This window comes from Condylostylus longicornis, unplaced genomic scaffold, assembly GCF_029603195.1.
Source record: "Condylostylus longicornis isolate FDR11 unplaced genomic scaffold, ASM2960319v2 ptg000135l, whole genome shotgun sequence".
NCBI classification, from domain to species: Eukaryota; Metazoa; Arthropoda; class Insecta; order Diptera; family Dolichopodidae; genus Condylostylus; species Condylostylus longicornis.
Genome location: NW_026578103.1, coordinates 6,750,301 through 6,770,122, shown reverse-complemented (window position 1 = coordinate 6,770,122; position 19,822 = coordinate 6,750,301). Strand labels below are relative to the sequence as shown.

At 24.1% G+C, this 19,822-nt stretch overlaps 1 protein-coding gene across 2 annotated transcripts in view; it reads left to right on the top strand.

The window, feature by feature from the left end:
- Positions 1-7,347: 7,347 nt before the first annotated feature.
- LOC129615335 (atrial natriuretic peptide receptor 2-like) overlaps positions 7,348-19,822 on the top strand; it is a 70,383-nt gene continuing 57,908 nt past the window's right edge. For both annotated transcript variants that reach the window (XM_055530481.1, XM_055530479.1), the window contains exon 1: positions 7,348-8,577. The gene's annotated coding sequence lies outside the window, so the exon portion shown is untranslated. The remainder of the gene's footprint in view (positions 8,578-19,822) is intronic.

The window sequence follows — 19,822 nt, the reverse complement described above, 5'->3', positions numbered from 1 at the left end:
TTTTTTCTGTGTTTCTTTCTAATATATTATTCAAAATATTAATAAAAATATCTATTTCACTTCATGTAGATATGATAATGTACGTATGTAAAGATTTTCACACTTAAAGATATTTCGAATTAGTTTTGAAACTTACTAAACTTCGTCATTTCATAAATATTACTAAAAGTTATTGAATTTAAATTTTGTAAAATGAATACCTACCTAGAAGGTGAAATTATAAGCTTATACTTATTACGTATATATGCCAGTATTCTCAAATGAAGGAGTGAAATGTTTTATTAAGCTTGTATTGCTATATCCTTTGAAAGCGACATCTCTAGCCGTATGAAATTATGGTGTTCATTACCTTACTATTTCATTCGTGATCGAGTTGCTATAAAAAAAAAGTTTGAGAATTACAATTTTGCAAAAAAAATAAGTAAGACAATATTTAGAATTTATTTTTATAAATATATAATAATATTATGCATATATATATAAAACTGTTATAATATTTTTGTTTAAAATTAAGCGATATCGCCAGAAACCTGTCTACATACAATATCTATCTAAATATCGTTTAATATAAGATGTATAAATAATATACATACATATATTAACGTGAAATATGAATTTATATATGTATGCACTTATGTATTTATTTACATGTGTATTCAAGTAAAAGAAATTAGTGCAATAAATATCAGGATGAAAAAACAAAATTATGACAAATATAATCCATTAAAAATTAAATAATGGTTTTAAATAACAGATAAAAAATTATTAACTTATTTTCTTTTTCTCAAAATTAAAATTTATATTTAAAATTTTCTATTTCTAAAAATAAATGCCATATTTACTCGGAGAATTAATGAACGTGTTTTTCAAAAGTGGTACAACGTACGAAAAATGCATTTAAAATTTTAACACATTGATTCCAAAAAATTTGAAATATTTTTAAACATTATTCAATCCATACAACTCACTATTTTTCCTTTCTAAGTATGTTACAGCCAAAAAAAAACAACCAAACTGTAAGATACATTTACCTATTATCTTGAAGAATTTATATACATAATTCGCAGGCCGGTCTTGTACTTGAATCTTCAAATTAATTCTTTTGAATTTCGTGTTCTTCTTAATATATGCATGCATATATACATATGTATGTACTTATTATACATATCATTGGATTAAATATACCTTTACGCATTATGAATGGACCCGTTTATATATTTATATGTGGGTTAAATGATACATTGTAAATAATAAACAAAATAATACAACAAAATAATTTTGATTATTTTCAAAATTTTATATTAAATTATAAATGGAACAATGCTAACATACAATGGATAATTAGAATATTCGTAATTAAGAGATAAAATCAAAGAGTACATACAAATAGAATTCCTGCTGTATTATTCTAAAATTACGGCTGGTTATTTGTTTAACAAAAATATATTTGTCATATTTTTATAAAAAATATTTCTTATAAAACGGTCATTTTATTTTATATACACACGTATATTTGGGTATTATGTATGTACATATATGCATACATATATGTATATATGTTCAACTAATTTATATGGAAGATTGTATATAATAAGTATAGTTTATTTAATATGTATGTAAGTATTTACTAAAACTGTTTTCCGAAAATGAAATGGCAATGAACACAAGTGCATTAGCCTGTAAAAGGTCACACAATTGCGAAATATATTTAATTGTTTCTGAATTCTTGCATTGCATGTACATATAAAATACATATGCATGTATACATTATTAGAAGACCAAGTAAATTATAATTCCACATACAGAGTGCATATAAAATTCGTACTTGCATCATGATTAACGAGTTTAAATAAGAAGTTTTACATAATATGTAACTTGTACTAGTTTCTCTTAACCGAGTTTTGATAAAGAAGTTTATTAAAAATTTTTTTTTGCAATATTTGTGTTTAACGTATAACAAAATTCTTTTTTTCTTTCCTATAATCGTTCTTGTATTTTTACCTGTCTCTCAAAATCTGTTTTTGTTTTCCAAAAGTAAAAACACAATAAAATCATAAAACCGCTGTCTTGTCTAGAATAATTATTGGCCCATTTTAGCAACTTTTATACTAGATCATTATTATAGATATTATGGACTTATATTACGTTTGACTATATATAGTTCTTTCAACATTTTTACCAGCTTCTAGTCTTTAAATATAGAACAATATTAGCAAAATCTGAAAAAGTATGAATTTCGGTTATTTTATAGAATTTTTTATAGGTTATTTGATTTTACAATTTTGTGTTTAGAAATTTTTCTTAACACAAAAATAGTTCTTCTAAATTTTATTTAAGAAATTTTTTTCTTTCAATTTAGTTCTAAATATTTGATGTCTTATTTTCTCAATTAATTAAGAATTAAATTTATTATTCATAGAAAATATTACAAATATTTAGATCAAATTACTTATGTATACCATCAAATGAAATTCGAAAGTTTCTAAAAATAAAAGTTGACAAAATTTTAATTTTGTGTTGAATTATATGCAAATATTTTGATAAATAAAATTAAATAGAAAAACTTGTAAAAAATTAGAATTTTATTAAATAATTTATTTATTCTATTATTTAAAGTAAGTGGTTTGAATTTACTTTAATAAAATTTAGTTTTGTCAATATCAAACAAACATATTAAATTTTATATTTAAGCGAAAGGGGTGAAGAAAGTGAGTTCTTACCAAGGAAGAACTAAATTAAAATTTGGTAATAATAATTAATAGAATCAAAATTAGTAACAATGGAATACAGTCAGCCGCAAAAGTTTTTGTGCCTTAAAAAAAATAAAAAAGAGGTATGTGTTGGAATAATTTGAACGAAATTGATAATTGAAATCAATCAACTCAAAGGTCTGAATATTTTGAACCTGAAATAAAATATGGAACAGATCGAAAATTAAAAATGTATGTAAAGGCTACATGTGTACGTAAATTATTTAAAAAATAACGCATTAATAATAGTGCATTAAGTTTTTTATTTTCTAAAAGATTAAAATTATTTAAATTAAATATAAAGTTCGTTCAAATTTATAACAGTAGGTAGGATACAGGGCGTCTACCAAAACTGCAAAATTTTTACGCAGAATATGCAATCTACTTTTTGTTAAACATTTTGGTAAGCAAATCTTTGATGTAGACTGCCAATTCTACTTTTGTCAGCTATGTACCTTCAGTTACAAAAACAAATTTTTCACTAACATTTTGATGCTTCTCTCCTATTCTTTTTTAAATATACATACATATACTGAAATTTTTGTCTGCAAAAATATGTCAAGTTGGCATCAACTTTACTTGTTTTTGACTTAATGGTACAAAGTGAATTTAGTAAATTCTTACTTTTGTTAAAAATTCAGATTGTACCAAAATTGAGAACGTCAAATTGACTGCAGTTTTTTATTTTGGTAGACGGGGATATTAAGAGTTGGTCTCTTTAATATGCCATATTAGAAAAATTTTATTTCATTTTATAAAATCTAGATAAATAATGATTTTCTGCTTATTATGAAAAATTTCACTTGATTAATTTTAGTTTTTTTTTTTTCATCTTAATTTTATTGATATAAAATATATTTATATTATTTCAAATATTTAAGCACACACACTTATGTACTAATGCTTTTCATATTAATGAAATATTTTTATTTTTATGACAAATATTTTTTTTTACTGCATTGGAATAAGCAAATTTAGTAATGAAAATAATTATTTTTTGAGCAAGTATGGAGTATTTATTTTCCTGATTTTATTTTTATTTATCAAATAGTATTTTCGAAAATATGCAAATGCATTTAATATCTTTCGTATGTATGTTTAACATAAGTCCATTTTTGCTTTGAATGAATTGCTAAATTCAGCATAAACATATATTGCTGAATTGAATTTCAAACTGTATACTACAACATGGAACTTATAAGACAAGAATAACCAAGAGAATTACATTTGATAAGTTTGATGAGAGCACCTAAAAGTACGCAACTTATAATACAATTTCCTCTTTAAGGATGTTCGAGAATGAAAAACATAAATACTTGGGTTGGATGTGCATGTTTTTGGGTCATTCATCCATTATATAACATGAAGTGGTGAATAAAACTAAACGGTTATGAATTTTTTGGTATAATGCAAAAAAACTTAGATTGTACACAAATTTTAATTTCTTAGCAATTTCTAAATAATTTTATTTTTAAATATATTTCAATGTTATGTTTCTTATTTTTCAATTTATAATAGGTAAAAATGAATTTCTAACTATAATTCTTCGATTACTCCATTAGGTGCCCAATGCTAAGGTATGGCGTATTAACTGCAAAACAAAGTAAACTGTAATTGTGCAATTTATTATGTAATGTTAATAAAAAGTAGTAAACAAGTTAACGAGTTCGTAAAATGCAAGTTTAGAAAAATTCGAATATGAAAAAAAAAAAATGAACCCTTAATTTATTATTCAATACAATTTTAAAAGGAAAATAAAATGTTGGAATTATCAGTTGAATCGTATTGTAATTAATATCAAATTTCTAATAAGTAATTTATGTAGTGAAATATTTAATAGCGCATAAATTCCATGTAACCAGGGACGGTTCAAAAATTTATGTAGATACTCAAATATATAAATGCGTTTTTTCGAAATTTGTGAAAATTATTAGTTTAAAGCAACCAACGAAGTATTGCAGCAATCATGTCTCATGATTTATGAGTTATGAATTACCAGTATGACTGAAAGATATGGTGTCACTTAACATGACATGCAAAAAAGGCAAGTTAAGAAAATTTTACATTCATATAATTGTAATGCTACTTGGATAAATTTGAAAAGCAATAATTGTCGCTAAAGTAATAAAAATATTGACATATTGGGAAAAACTGCCTCGTTATTCTAAAAATTTTTAGAGATTTTTTTTGTTCTAGAAAGCATCTTAAACGTGTGTCTAATTAAGTTTTAAGTAAGATATTAAATTAAATATATGTAATGAACGAAATTTAAGTTTCTAAAAGAGTCGCTGATAATTTTTAATAAATTTTATCTTTTTATAACCTCAAATTTTGTTTTTAAGTTATAGAACGCTAATGACGATGAAATTTAAAACCAAAAATTTCAAAACAAATTTTATTAAATAATAATATATTTTTTTGTTTCTTATACATATGTACATATGTATGTATAATGTACTACTAAAATATCTGTAAAGAAAGGAATATTAAATTTTTTAATTTGAAATCAGCAAAAATTTTAGCGGGACTTCAACTTATTGTTTTTTGAATGTATAGTAAGTAAGTCACTATAATTTTTTTTTGTTGAATTGTAAACAGAATAAATTTGGTGTAGGTATATGAACCTTCACATTTTTTTTTAAATTTTAGCGAAAAAAAAAATCCAATTTTAGCAGAAATTTACAGGATGCAATTATGTTTAGGTCAGAAAGTTTATTGAATTAATGACAATATTTTCAAAATTTAATACAATTTTTGTTATTCGATACAAAATAATTTTGAATTGTAATATATTCAATTAAAAAAAAAAAAAACAAAAATTTTACTGGCACAGTTGAACAACCTTAGCGGAAACTCAAAATTTTCAATTAAAAAATTATAAATATGCTGTTAATTATTGAAATTTTATTTCATTCGTAATGAATTAGCAAACTTATATTAAGCGCGATTCTATGACTTCAATAAAAATTTACAAGTAGTATAGCAATTTTTTTCAAACAGTTTCAATTTCCAGAAGTACTAAGTAGTTTCAGTTCCAGAAGTGAGCATAGTTGGGAAAAAAAGTTGAAAACAAGTACAGGTTTTATCACTTACGTTATATACGAGTACGAGTAGGTTATGAAATTTCTGTTATGAATTAATTCTGTTAAAAATTTCTGTTTTATAAAGACAAGAATCTAATATTATTTACTAATCATGTCTCCCTACAGATACGCAATATGTAAAAATAAATATTTATTATTTTCAAATTAAATAGCGTACTAGCTATTTATTACTGAGGTTTCTTTTTGTGCACCAATGTACTCTTAGTAAATAACCTCTCAAATTTCAATTTTTAGTGCTTTATATTTATGAAATTATGTACAAGCTTTTCCTAATTTCTATAAAAGCAAAGGTTAACGGTAAATATTTTACCTTCAAACAAATATAGTATTTTATCATAACCGTTGAATTCGGCCATTATATTGACTGTGATTTCAATTTTGGTTCTTTTTCCTAAAAGTATGCAATCACTTTTAGTTGTAGAAAAAAATTTTAGTAAATTAATGAGCTAAGAATTAAAGTAGCTAGTTAACTACATAGTTTTTTTCTTAAAGTATTTTCACTTATTCAAGTAAAAAGGGGCTACATTTAGAAACAAATGGTTTGACCGGAATTTATTTTATTCTAATTTTTCTTAGTTTGTGTTTTTCTCGCTAGAAGTTTGTACACCATGTATTTACAAAATAATTTTACCAGCCATATCATAAACGTTTTTTCAAAAAGTATTTGTAAATTAAAAAGTAAATAATAGGACAGGGGAGGGAGAGAGAGGGGGAGAAAAAAAATGAAATATTGTTGAAAAAAGTTGAACAACTAAGTGAAAAAGATTGAAAGCGAAAACTAAGCTTTTTCTAATACTATATTACTTTTTTCATTCTCTTTACTCTTTCCCATCGCTCAGTTATCAAAAAAGTGCTTCATGTAAATGTTGTTATTGTTTTGCTATTCTAATTCTAAATGCACATACAAACATAGGTAAATTGACAACAAAGTGTGCGTAAAACGTTTACGTATTTAATTTACACAGAAAAAAAAGCTCAAGCTTATTTATTCAAAAAAATTTTTTATTTTTATTTTTTTCTCTTCGTTTCGTTATCTATTTTTGCGTTTACTTATAAACTTTATTTTTTTATTATCAAATTTACATTTATAGAATAAAGAAATTAGAAAACAAACTAAAGGAAAACTTTTTGATTCACGGTTAAATTTTTTTTTGTGCTTTTGCATCAAAATAAAAAAAATGAAAAAAAAAAATAAGCGCAACACCAAAATTCCAAAATAAATTTTGTTACGTTTTTTTTATGACTTAATTTTTGTTTTTGTTTTTTTTTTGTGCGAATTCGCGAGTTTTTGTTTGTGCAAAAATTTTTAAGAAAAACCAAAACAAATAAAGCAAAATGTGAAAAAAATAATTATGTTTTTTTTTTTGTTTTTATATTTATTTACCAGAAAAAATTTTGTTTTTATTTTGTTTTTTTTTTTTGGTTGTGTTGAGTTTGTTTTCTTATTTTGTTCGCAATGGATGGATCAGTTTCGTTTGAAACGTCAAGGTGTGCGGTGGAATTTTAGGAAAATTAATGTAATAAAAATAACGTGGAAATTTTTTCATTTTTTTGCCTCTACAAAGTTATGATAAAAATTAGAAGAAAAAAAAGAAATAAATAAAAGCCGTTTAAGAAACGGTTCTTTTTTTTTGAAAGCTTTTTATTAATTTTAAAAAAGGTATTGTAAGAAAAAAAAAAGGAGAAAAAAAAACAAAAATTTTAGTTAATCAGGCAGAAAAGTGTTTTTTTTTTTTGTTATTGTTTTCATAGCGTGCGGTTGATTATTTTATTAGTGTGTTTTTGTTGTTTTTGAGGTTTTTGTATAGCTAAAGATTCTATCAAAATTTTTTTTAAGTTTGTGAACTTTTTAGTTTTACAAGATTATTAAATCAAATAACTACAAACCCGGACATCTGCGGTTAAAATGTAAAAAATAAATTTTTTCAGAAATACAAGAAAAATAATTTACAAAAAATTAAAAATTGCGTTTACATTTACACATACTTATATATGCACATAAGTACAAAGGGATTGTACATACAATATAAAAATAATATTTTGGATTTGAATTCAACGAAAAATTAAAAAGAAAAATTGAAAAATAAATTGAAATTAAATAAAATTGTTATCGAATAAAAACTATGATTACCGGTTTTCTTAATCCAAAATTAATGAAAAATTAATAAAAAAACAGAAAATAAAAAAAAAAAAATTAAAAAAAATTATAGCAACGCCATTTTATAGTTTAAAGTTATAATTTGCGAGTTTTTTAATTTTTTCTAAAAACTTTGACAAATAAATAATTCTTAATTGCGTTCAAATGTACTTACCACCATATACACGAATTCAAACACATACGTTATGCTTATACATACAGTGTTTTCATGTGGTAATGTAACGGTATAAATAATTAATCAAATTTTTTAAGATTAAAAGAATTTACGATATTTAATTAAGTGGAATTTTACAAAATTTAAATAAGAAAAGTAAAAGTATTACTATATTAGAATAGAAAAAAAAAACATTGTAAATGTGCTCCTTTAAAACTCTTCACGTAATTTTTATAATTTTAATGTATACCTACATATATCTAGTTAATCTAAAGAATTATTTATAATTTATTTGAAAAGTATAAAGAAAAAAAAATAAAAATAAAATTTTGACGAAATTTTTTTCTAAAAATAAAAATTAAATAAAATAAATTATTTAAATAAATATTTATGAATCGGCCGTTTTTCAAGGTAAGCATTAAAAAAATTGTGTATGGTAGAAAATAAAAAAAAAATAAAAAAATAAAAAAGAAAGCGCCATACTTAGAGGAATAAAAAAATTCAAACGATATACCTATATAATAAAAAAAATAAAGCAAAGCAATTTCCTTTGATCGTATACCGTTCGGTATTTTAATATATAAATGTGTTCAAGTTAGATACATATTTAAGTGCCCTAACGGTGCATACACATATATCAGTGGGTATATGCACCTGTTGTGTAAAATTGAGTCAAGATTCTATTCAATATTTATTGAAATTTTGAAATTTGCAATATTGTACTTATAATGCAATTGAAAAAATTTTGATTTTTGGTTAGAATTATAGATAGAATTAAACGAAAAGTCAGAAATATAAAAATTGTTTGACAAAATTTGGATTTATTTCTTATCTAACTATAAAATGTTTTCAAATTATATTTTTTGTTGAATATATAAGGTTTATAATTGAATATATAAGGATTCGATCAGTTATTTACTATATAAGTATACTTTTTAAGTAATTCCAATGTGCCATGTTACCAGCTTATTCTTTAAGGAAAGAAATAATTAACTTATAATTTTTGTTCATTTCAGTGTACTTAATATGAAAATATAAAAAATTAAAATTATGTAATTTTATAATTCTTCTAAATTTTTTTTCTATTGTATTGTACATAAATATGTATTTCAAAAAAAATTCGTTGTATTTTGTCATGCTTTAGAGTTATATATACATATATATATATATATATACTTATGTGTACGTGGACAGGCTAGAAACATAAAACACATTTCTTTAATTCTTTTCTGTTTCTCTAAAAATAATTTTTCATAAATTATTATTATTTTCTTTAAAAATAAAATTTTTGTTATTACAAATCTTTTATGAAAACATTCTTTTGTCCCAATTCCATGTATAGATATGTACACTTATAGTAATTAGCTTAACATAACATACAGTGAGTCTTATAAATATTTGGGTATATTAAGTTTTTATGCATAAACAAAAAAAAATATTAAAATATGTTAAGTTCCCTTTTAAATAAGTAAGTTATACGACAAATATTTGTCTAAAAACTTAACACTGGAATGAACGAAAAAAAATATAGGAATACATAAGTATATATATATATATATATGTAAATTTATATAAAAACTGTTTGCAAATCATTATTTCAATATGCATATATATTTATATTTATAAAATATGCATATATATTTTAAATTGGGTGGTTAGTTTTCTATCATTAAAGCAGTGTACTGGATTCATTATTCGAATTCTACATCTGTAGCGAATTCGACGTTCGTTACTTATATAAAACTGAAACTCAACTCTGATCTCCGCACGTAAACCACTTTGCAAATCTGATAGGAATATAACTGAAAGCAGGAGTCAAATTTGGATTCGCATTTTCTTTATGCCCCGATATAAAAATATTATAAAAAATTTATTAGTATACTTTTAACGAATCGTTTTTAGTATAAAAATGGGGCGAATAGATACTATGGAAATTTTTCTATCAACTTAATAAAAAAAAAAATGTTAACCATTAATTTGAATATAACGTATTATGGAGAGCCACTGTATTATTAGATAATATCATCAGATAATCAAACTCATTTAGATATTTACTTGTCATTAGAACATCCAAAAACAATTTTTTTTTCAGTAATGTTAGGGGGTTTTCGTTTATTCAGTTCTAGAATAGTTCTAGTTTTTAGCACGTTTGCAAATTCATGCTACTATATATACTAAAAATATAGATTGTTCGGAAATTACTGTCTGCAATAAAGTGCGTTCGAAAATTCAATCTTTAATAAAGAAATGTCAGAAATGTAGCGCAGACTTTTAGTTTAAATTTTGTCGCTGCCTTCTGAAACTTCTTTTTTTTTTTCAAATTTAAAATTATAAATTTCAAAAAATTTTTTAAAAATTTTAAATTTCAAAATGGCAGATTCAGTTATTGAAGGATTATTAAAGTAAGTTTTCTTGTTAAAATTTCCATATTTTGCAGTGAATTGGGGGGCGAAAAGTATTGCGATACTATTTTATAAACAATGTCATTACTGTTATTTTCGAACGACTGATTATTTAGAAGTTTCAGAATTTGTAGACTGCGTAAACTAAAAAAACTTAGCTGAAGTTTTTGCATACTGTTTAACGCTGTGGCTTAGGAATTTTAGTTCTAATGTAGAACTTTCAGTGCAGCGTGCATAAACGAAAACCCCCTTATAATATAACATTATATATCCATAAATATATACAGTAAGAGCTAAGTATGTAAATTTTTACCTCTATTTTGAGGCTGAATTTATAATCTAACCAGATTTTTACCACCCTTGAACTAAGTTATGTTTTTTGATAGAAAAATGCCTCTAATTTCCATATTCTGTATTATTATTCTGTCATTCGCATCTTAAAATGAATATTAGAATAAACTCTTTACATAAGCAAACCATTACAAAGAAATTTACCTTCGTTATTGGTTTTTTTTTACTATTTGAATGAAAAAAACTTCAAAAAACATTTATTGTCATATTCCATATTGCTAATAGACAAGTGAAAACGTGTAGAGTCAAAAAAAAATTGTTAAATTTTTTTCACCTGTTGAACCACCTTATGGAATGGCCACCTTATGGGGATTCTACTGTATATGTATGTTGTTAATATTATTTAGTTTATGATTGATTTTTTTAATAACATTTTAATTTTTTCTCATTAACCTATTTCCTATATAAATCATTGCAGTCTATAATCTACATACATACATATGTAACGTATAAGCAATAAAGCACATTTTTCGTTTCACGAATTTAAAATTCTTATCATTTCGTCGCAATTATTTTGCTAACTTAGACACAAATTGCATATTTCTATTACATTATTCTATAATATTTTTTTGAAAAAAAAAAAACAAAAAATACTTATTTACTTAATTTGCAACAAATTTTTTGCTACAGTTGAATAAATAATTTAGTAAGAGTACAAAAAGTTTTGTTTTTTCTATAAAATAGAAATTTTAAATTCCCTACAATAAAAAAATCATCATTGTTATGACGGCGTTTTAGTTCGTAGTTTCTTATTACGACCTATTTATTATTACATCTCTTCTAGATAGTAAACATAAAAACAAGTACACAAACACTCAACTGAATATAAAGTAAATATGTATGTACATATATAGGAATCGTAAATTCAACACCTTTGCATATTTTGCGCTATTAAAAATTTTTATTCTAAAATAAGTGTTTTTTTTTTGTATTTTCATATTAAAAGTAATTTGATATGTTTGTTATTTTAAGAAATTTTTAAAATTTAATTAATTTTTTTTTTGAACAAAAAATATTTAAATACGAATAACATGTGAATGACTGAGTTTATAGTCAGTCTGAATTATTTTTAGCTAAAATTATTATTAATATTGATTAACGTTGGGTCAAACCAATGGTTTGTAATCTAGTACTTTTCCTTTCAACAAGTGAAAATAAAATACTGCTTTTAAAAACAATCTAGCTAAGTACTACATTATTAAAATTGCTTACATTCATATGCATACTTTTAGGATGAACAATGTATGCAGTCTTTGAATTAGAACAAAAAAAATTTAAGAGGCATTAACATAATACTCGAATTCAATATTTCTACAAAATTATCTTACCCAATCTTTTCAAAATTTTGACGAAACTGCTCTTATTTATTATCTTTGACCTTGGATCTTTTTAAGATTATCAATTTTATTATTATGTATGTGAATATTTTCAACTATACATTCCAATTATTTTTTAATTTCGGCTCAAATTCTGCTTCCAACTTCGTTTTGCAAATTTGCAACAACTTCGTTCTCCCAAATTGATTTCCTAATATCTAAAACTATATTTTTCAAAAACCACATTTGTTCCAATAAAATTCCACATTTGTTGGGAATTCGTGTACGTTTGTAAGTTTCATTTCACAATTAAAATTCCTCAAAGAAGTTCGAATTTTTTTTATAATTTTTACTGCTTCCATATACATATTTTCTTACATTAGTTGATTGTTATTGAGTTAATTTCCTTCAAATTCCTTATATTATTGAATTTATTTTCATCAATTTGTTAATAATTTTGTGAATTTAATTTAATTCTAATTCTTTCTACATTTTTCAATTCAAAATGTTACTCTGATTGAAAGAAAAAATTTTTGACTTAATATTTTGAATTTGAATTGATAGCAGTTTTTAATTTTCATGAAATGAATATTTTTTTAATATATGTACATATATATGTATGTACTCATATAATAAAATTTTGCTGGTTTATAATCGAAACTTGTTCATATCAAATTTGGAATGAGTGTAGTAGAGAAAGTTGTGTGAGATACGAATTGGTTATAAAATTAGGTTAGGGTCTTAAAGATGTTTTTCCGATTTGAATTTTTTGAATTGTAATTTAAACGCGAGGGTTGTGGCTACAGGCTATTCATCTCTTAAGCCGGACTCATATCTGGATCCTTCAAAATTATGATATTTTTATACGAAAATAATATGCTTGAGTTCGAATCCAGATTTTACCATTTAAAAAAAATATTTGTTTGTATTTTAAAGTTTTGTTTTGTACAACAATAAAATTTACATTGAATAAAAAAAATTTTTGATATCTAGAGACCTTTGTTCAAATCGAAATTTCTGTTAACATTTACAATATTAATAGATAAAAATAATTGCAATATTAATATTAACAAAATTGTATTGGAACTGAAAAACATTGAATAACAAAAAAATAGAAAATTATTTGGATAGAATGGAGCGGAAATTACCATGAATTACGAGTTTCGGCAGAGAGTTACGAAGAGAGTTTACAGAGAGTTTCGTAAGAGAGTTTCGAAGAAATTAAAAATATGTATGTATGTAATTTATTCAGATAAGAAAAAGAATTTGTATTAGAAAGAAGATAGAATGAAATTAATAAGAGTTATAACAACTTTGAACGAAGACAAATTCTAAAGAAAAAATAAAAATATTGAAAGAGACGTTAACATAATATTCGAATTTAAGGGTTATTTGCGTGAGTTTTAAAAAAAAAATATATTTTTGCATAACATAGTATTTACAGTTAGTTTTCTGCATTTGTAGAAATTTTGAAAATCTTGCAGTTTCGGAAATATATGTTGCCAAAAATTCAAATTTTACAAATTTCGAGAGGCGATAATTTGAGAAGGGATGAAGGTGGAAAAAAATTTTTTCTAATGAAATAAGCTATTTATTAGTGTCTAAAATCCAGACTCTTACAAATTAAATCTAAAAATGGATTTTAGATAATGGTAAATTTTAGCTTCCATTTTTTTTTTTAAATTTCAGATATGGTTTGCCGCGGTAGCAGAAGCCAGCCACTATTTTTCTGCGTTTGCATAATTTAAAAAATTCTTATGCCTTCGCTGCAATAAATAGTTGAATTTAAATGTTTTTAAAATTGCACACAGTGATATAGGAATTTTAGAATGTCATTATTATAGCGCAATATTATTTATTGTGTTAAAAATATTTTCTGCGCAATATAGTATTTCAATACTATCAATTTTTTAAAATTTTTGATTATGTTAGCATAAAATATTTTACGATATTCTGTGTTTTGTATGCCTCGCATTCACTAAAGTGTTTATGTGTGAAATTTATTACTGGAATCTATTTATGTAAGGAAGAGCTTCTTTGATTCTTAACGATGGAAAATTCCATTATACGAGTATGTTATTGACAATTAAAGTTATTAGGAAATTTTCTATAAATTAATGGATTTATTAAAATAAATAAATATGTACATTGAAAATTTTAATAACTTTTAAAATATATACATTAAAAATTTTGATTAACTAAAATTAAATTAAAATTATTAAAATTTAAATTATTATAAATTAAGATTATTAAAAGAAAGTATTTGTAGGTTTCGAATATTTGGTGGCGCGTTTATTACTTTGAAGGTTATCTGGTTTGTTGAAACGGGAAAGTACTGTACCTTATAAACTATTTTTCAATTTTTCGATATCACATCTTACTATTGTATTATTTATTGGAAAATTTTAGAGAAAAATCAAATTCATTTAAAATTGTAAAGCATTGAATTTTATTGATAATTGTAGGATAGAAAATATGCATATGTATGAATGTAGAAAACATTCAGCACATAAGAACTTACTTACTTATATTGATCTTTGGAAATATTGGCCTAGTTTAGCTTTAAATTGTTCTTTACTCTATTTGAAAATTATATCATATACACGAGTATATAAGAGATTTCTAAAGAAATTTTAAAATGTTTTTTTTCTTATATTTGATTTTAATGAATCACAAGTTTAAATAAAAAAATTTGCCGATTACTATTTTTATTTTGAATAGATAAAAATCTTATCTATACTATTAAATCTTTTTTAATACTTTTAAATTTTACTGAAAACCGATATTTGATATTTTTATTTTTCAATTGGCTATGCAGCTTTACAATATGACAAGAAGGAGTTTTATTGTTATAATAGTTAGAATTTATTCAATTTGTACAGTTGAGGCACATTAATAAATTAAATTATAATGAAAAATAAATGAAGATTTTTTTTTTTACTCGAGCTACCGCTTTCCAAAATTAGTAAAATTTTTGATGCAACTTTTAGATAAAGCTGATTAAAATTTTAAATGAATACAATAGGTTTGCATTGAAGCAATAATATATCTTCCAGTACTGAAATTACAATCAATGGTTAATTAGAAAAGTAAAAATTGCATGTGTCCTAAGTCACATGTAAGGTTTTTATAAAAAAAGATCAATAAAACATATAATATATATACAGAGTAACGGAAAATGTCTTGTTATTCAAGAATGCAATCTAGAACTACCATTTCGTTTACTGGAAATTTAACCGCTAAACCATCCTGCAATGAATCAAAACTGGGGTTCAGATGGGCTGTGTCGTTTTGTTTAATCTGGAAATTTTTCTTTTTCCTTTATTTTCCCGGGGGTTTTCACGGTAATTTTAATATTAAACTTTTTTAATATTAAACTTCTTCTTCCTGCGTACATCTTGGCTCTATATATTTCGTTATTATTTAATTTTTCATTTTCAACTTGACTTTTTATAGAATACAATATTTCGTTTATACACGTATTTTAAAATAATACAATTTAATTGTAATCATAATAAAAAACGACTGAAGGTTTTACCTCAGTTATAAAAATATTGTATGTTTTCTTTTCCCCCGGGGACCGAAGCCCTTGGATCCTTCTCACGTCGACCCATAGAACCTTTTGTGATTCTCTCCGAAGCATCTCCCTCCCGAAGCATCTCAGTCGCAGCTGCGAGCAACCGCCTCGCACTCACGCAATTAGTGCTCCAGGGTTTCTTCCTCTTACAGACATAAACGGCAAACTTCGTCCGCCACCCTACTCATCCTTTTCAGATGGATCCTCGAGAGACAGTATCCAGTGGGAACAACCACCAATAGCCTCACTCCACTCAGTGTACACAAGATCGTTCTCCTGGGCTCCCCAAACCATGGCTCCAATGAAATGAGACGCATTTCCCTCCTTGGCAAGACCATCAGCTCCCTCATTCCCGCCCATATCGTAGTGTCCCAGCACACACATCGAGGTTAATTTGTTGTGTCTAACCAGGTCGCCAAGTGTGTCCGATGTAAATACTACTTGTTCATCAAACAGTACGGATACGGAAGCGATTTCGTAACGGTTAATTGTAAACAAGATTGTATGTTAAATGAAATTGTTAACTGTGGGAAATCGAAATATGTACTTACTATTCATAGGTACTGTTTACATAATTTGTTAAATTTATTAATTTAAAATTAAATTAAAAAAGCGGCTGTTCCAGATTTTTTTAAAGTAAAACAAGCCCATTGGTATCAATTTCTTTGGAAATTCGAGTTTAATGTGATTTGTATATAACTTTTACAAAGGAACAATTTTTCTGGTAATTACAAGTAATGATGCAATATTGGCAAGGTCAGCTACACACTTATTTACTTTTTCTTTTTCAGTTAATTGAATAAATTAATAAAATATTGTACTGTTATTAAGTTGTTTTACAAGTTTTTTTTTTTATAAAAGTTATTAATACGGACTTTCATATTTGCAATATTGTATGTTTTATAATTTGGTTAAGATTTGATAAGGTTTCTCATATGTATATTTATATATATAAAACTCTGGTATAAATATTTGCATTATTCAGAATTTATATAGGATTTGTAAAAACAAATATCTTATTTTAACTCATGTATTTTATTTAAATTTCTATACGTGCAACAAACTAAATTAAAAGCTAGTATTAGAACATCTTTCAAACTTCATAAGTAACCAATATAACGTTGATTTTAGTATAGAAGTAAAATTTTAATTTTTGACATTATATTTTTATTGCCCAATGAAAAGTATAACACCAGGCAAATTTTTTTCATTTTGTAAAATTAAATGAATGCAGCAACATGCGCTCTTAAAATAGTTATTATTAAATTATGTAACATTTACTGGAGAAATTTTAATATATTTTGTCGAGTTAGTATTTGTTTGTCCACAGTTTCTATTTATAAAATTAAATTTTATTATTACTTATATAATAAATTGTAAATTATTAGGCATATTCAAAGTATTTTGTAGAGCAAAAATCATTCTTTAAAAATAAACAAAAAAGAAGAGCGGCCAAAGCAAAGAGTCAATCACATTTTGGAGATTGATCATAATATGAATTTGATTGACAAAGAGTAAACATATGTTCGTCATATAAATTTTGAATTGAAAAAAAAATTATATACTTACACTTTAAAATTTATATTATGAGTCCTTAAAGTCTAAAGCTATTTTTTTTAGAATTTATTAGAATAATTTATTAGAATAATTGAATAAAGTAGAAGTAGTAATTTAAAATCCAACAGTACTCTAGTAGAGTACAAAAGTTTTGTAAAATTTGACATTGCAGCTGTTGAATAGAGAAATTTTATTTTAAATTTGAAGATTTTTATTTAAATACTTTTAAAGAAAAAGTCTCATGGTTTAACGTTTTTCGAACTTTTTTTATTCAAATAAACCTTTTCAAATGTTCTCAGCTCATTTCAAAAAATTCACCCGAGAACTCCAGATTACTCGAAAACTAATTGTTTTCTTGGTGAATAAGAGCTACATAAACAACTGCTTTTGTATTTATTCTTGTGACTGTTTTTAACCTTTTCGACAGCTTGTAAGATAATCAAGGTCAGTATCTAGTATGATAGCACATACTGGCCTAAAGCTTAAAGTAATGATTTTGTTTGCTAAAAATTTATCACAATATATAATAATTTTAATAATTGTATTATATTGAAAAGTAAAAGTTCATTAAAATATTAAAATTTTATAAATAAAAAAATGCCATAAATTAAAATAAAAATTAGTTTAAGTCTATATTATTTTACTTGTTACGTGCGCACGTGTTTTGAAAAATTAAATTTTATACAATACCATAAAACCTTAAAAATTGTTATCAGTTCAAGTTACAAAACCTAAATCAATTAAAAATATTACAAAAATTATAAATTATTTTAAAATTTTTTTATTATTTTTATTTAGTTGCTTTTCTTCTTTACATTTGTGGTAAATTTTCTAGAAAGAAATTATGTACTTTTACATTTTGTTGTTTATTTACAAAATTATTAAAATTTTTCTAAATATTTTATCAAAAATCAAATTTTAAATAAAATAGTAAATTAAGTATGGATTAACAATAAAATTCACTTTATAAAACTTATTGCTTATAACATTTCTTAAGGTAAGAGTCTCAATATTGCTGCGATAATAATATTATTCTCATATTTGATCCAACTCAGATCAAACCCTGTGTTTAGCTCAAAAATAAATTCTTGTACTGGGTTGAAAACCGTGCTACTGTACTATTGAACTCAAGTACACAATTCAAATCAATTTCACTTTACTTTCGTCCTAAAAATAAATCGTATACAAACACATCCATATATCAATTAGTCAAATTTAATTAAAACTGATACTCAGTTTAATTGCTAAACCGATCAATGACTATAAAATCAACAAATTCTGTTCAGCCTATTTCAGCGTTACTAAAATACTTTTTAACTATTTTCAAAAGTATCAATGAAAGCAAAAAATCATAACAAAACAAAAATACGATTCTTTTAAAAAGTCAAGTTGAAAATGAAAAATTAATCGTGAGAAAAATAATAACACACATTTTTTATAATTTATGAGTTTTTAATTTTGTTTGTATTGCTATTTTTTTTTTGTTTAAATGTTTTGTTTACAAACTTGTTTTTATTTACGAAAAAAGAAGACAAAAAAGCAACCGCCTAAAAATGAGAAATTATCTTTGAATATTTTTTTTAAGTTTAGACATAATGACTTTTTGTAAACAATGTATGAGTATAATGGTTTTGGTTTATGGCTACACTCAAAAAAAACAATTAAAAATTTGATATAATTTGGCTTTGTGTTTGTTATGCATTATATAATTTTGTACTGCTTTTTAAACTGTCTGCTACTCGATATTTTGCGGTCACGGATCTAAATATAGCTCAGATATATCTTTGAAGCTGTAATGTAATGTCTTGACAGGTTCGTCTAACTGCTACATAACCTCTAAAAGCTTATGTTAAATACATATTAAAAATATATCAAAACACAATTTGAGATAACTACTAGAAATTCAATATGAATTAAGTGCCATTTTGAGTTTATAGATGCTCCAAAAATTTTATTTATCTGGTTCTCCAGGTTGTGTCACCAACTTATAAAATTTAATATCAAATGTAAACTTTATTGTCACCATATTTTTTGCAGTGTCTAGTTATTAGTTGCAGTGTCTAGTTACATAATATATAGTTTAATTTTAATTTCAGTGCTTTAACAGTTAATCAGTAAATATAGATGCAAAAAATGTCAATCAACAAATTAATATAAGCAAGAGCAATCCCACCTGTGTTGGAATTGCTCTAGGTATTTTGATAAAAAGTCTATTCTAGTGGTTCATTGAACTGGAAAATATTATTTTTTTAATCATTAAAAAATAAGAGACAAAGTTGTTTTGTCAAATATGGAATAAGTATATGTGTATCAATTTCTTGAAAAGTATGTATATGAAGTTTTATGTCACAAAATAGAGACTTTCTACGTAGTTAGTTTAAAGATATAAATCTATTTAAATATATGCATGTGTGTGTCATCAAAAAAATGTTATTTTTTAAATGAATAAAAAA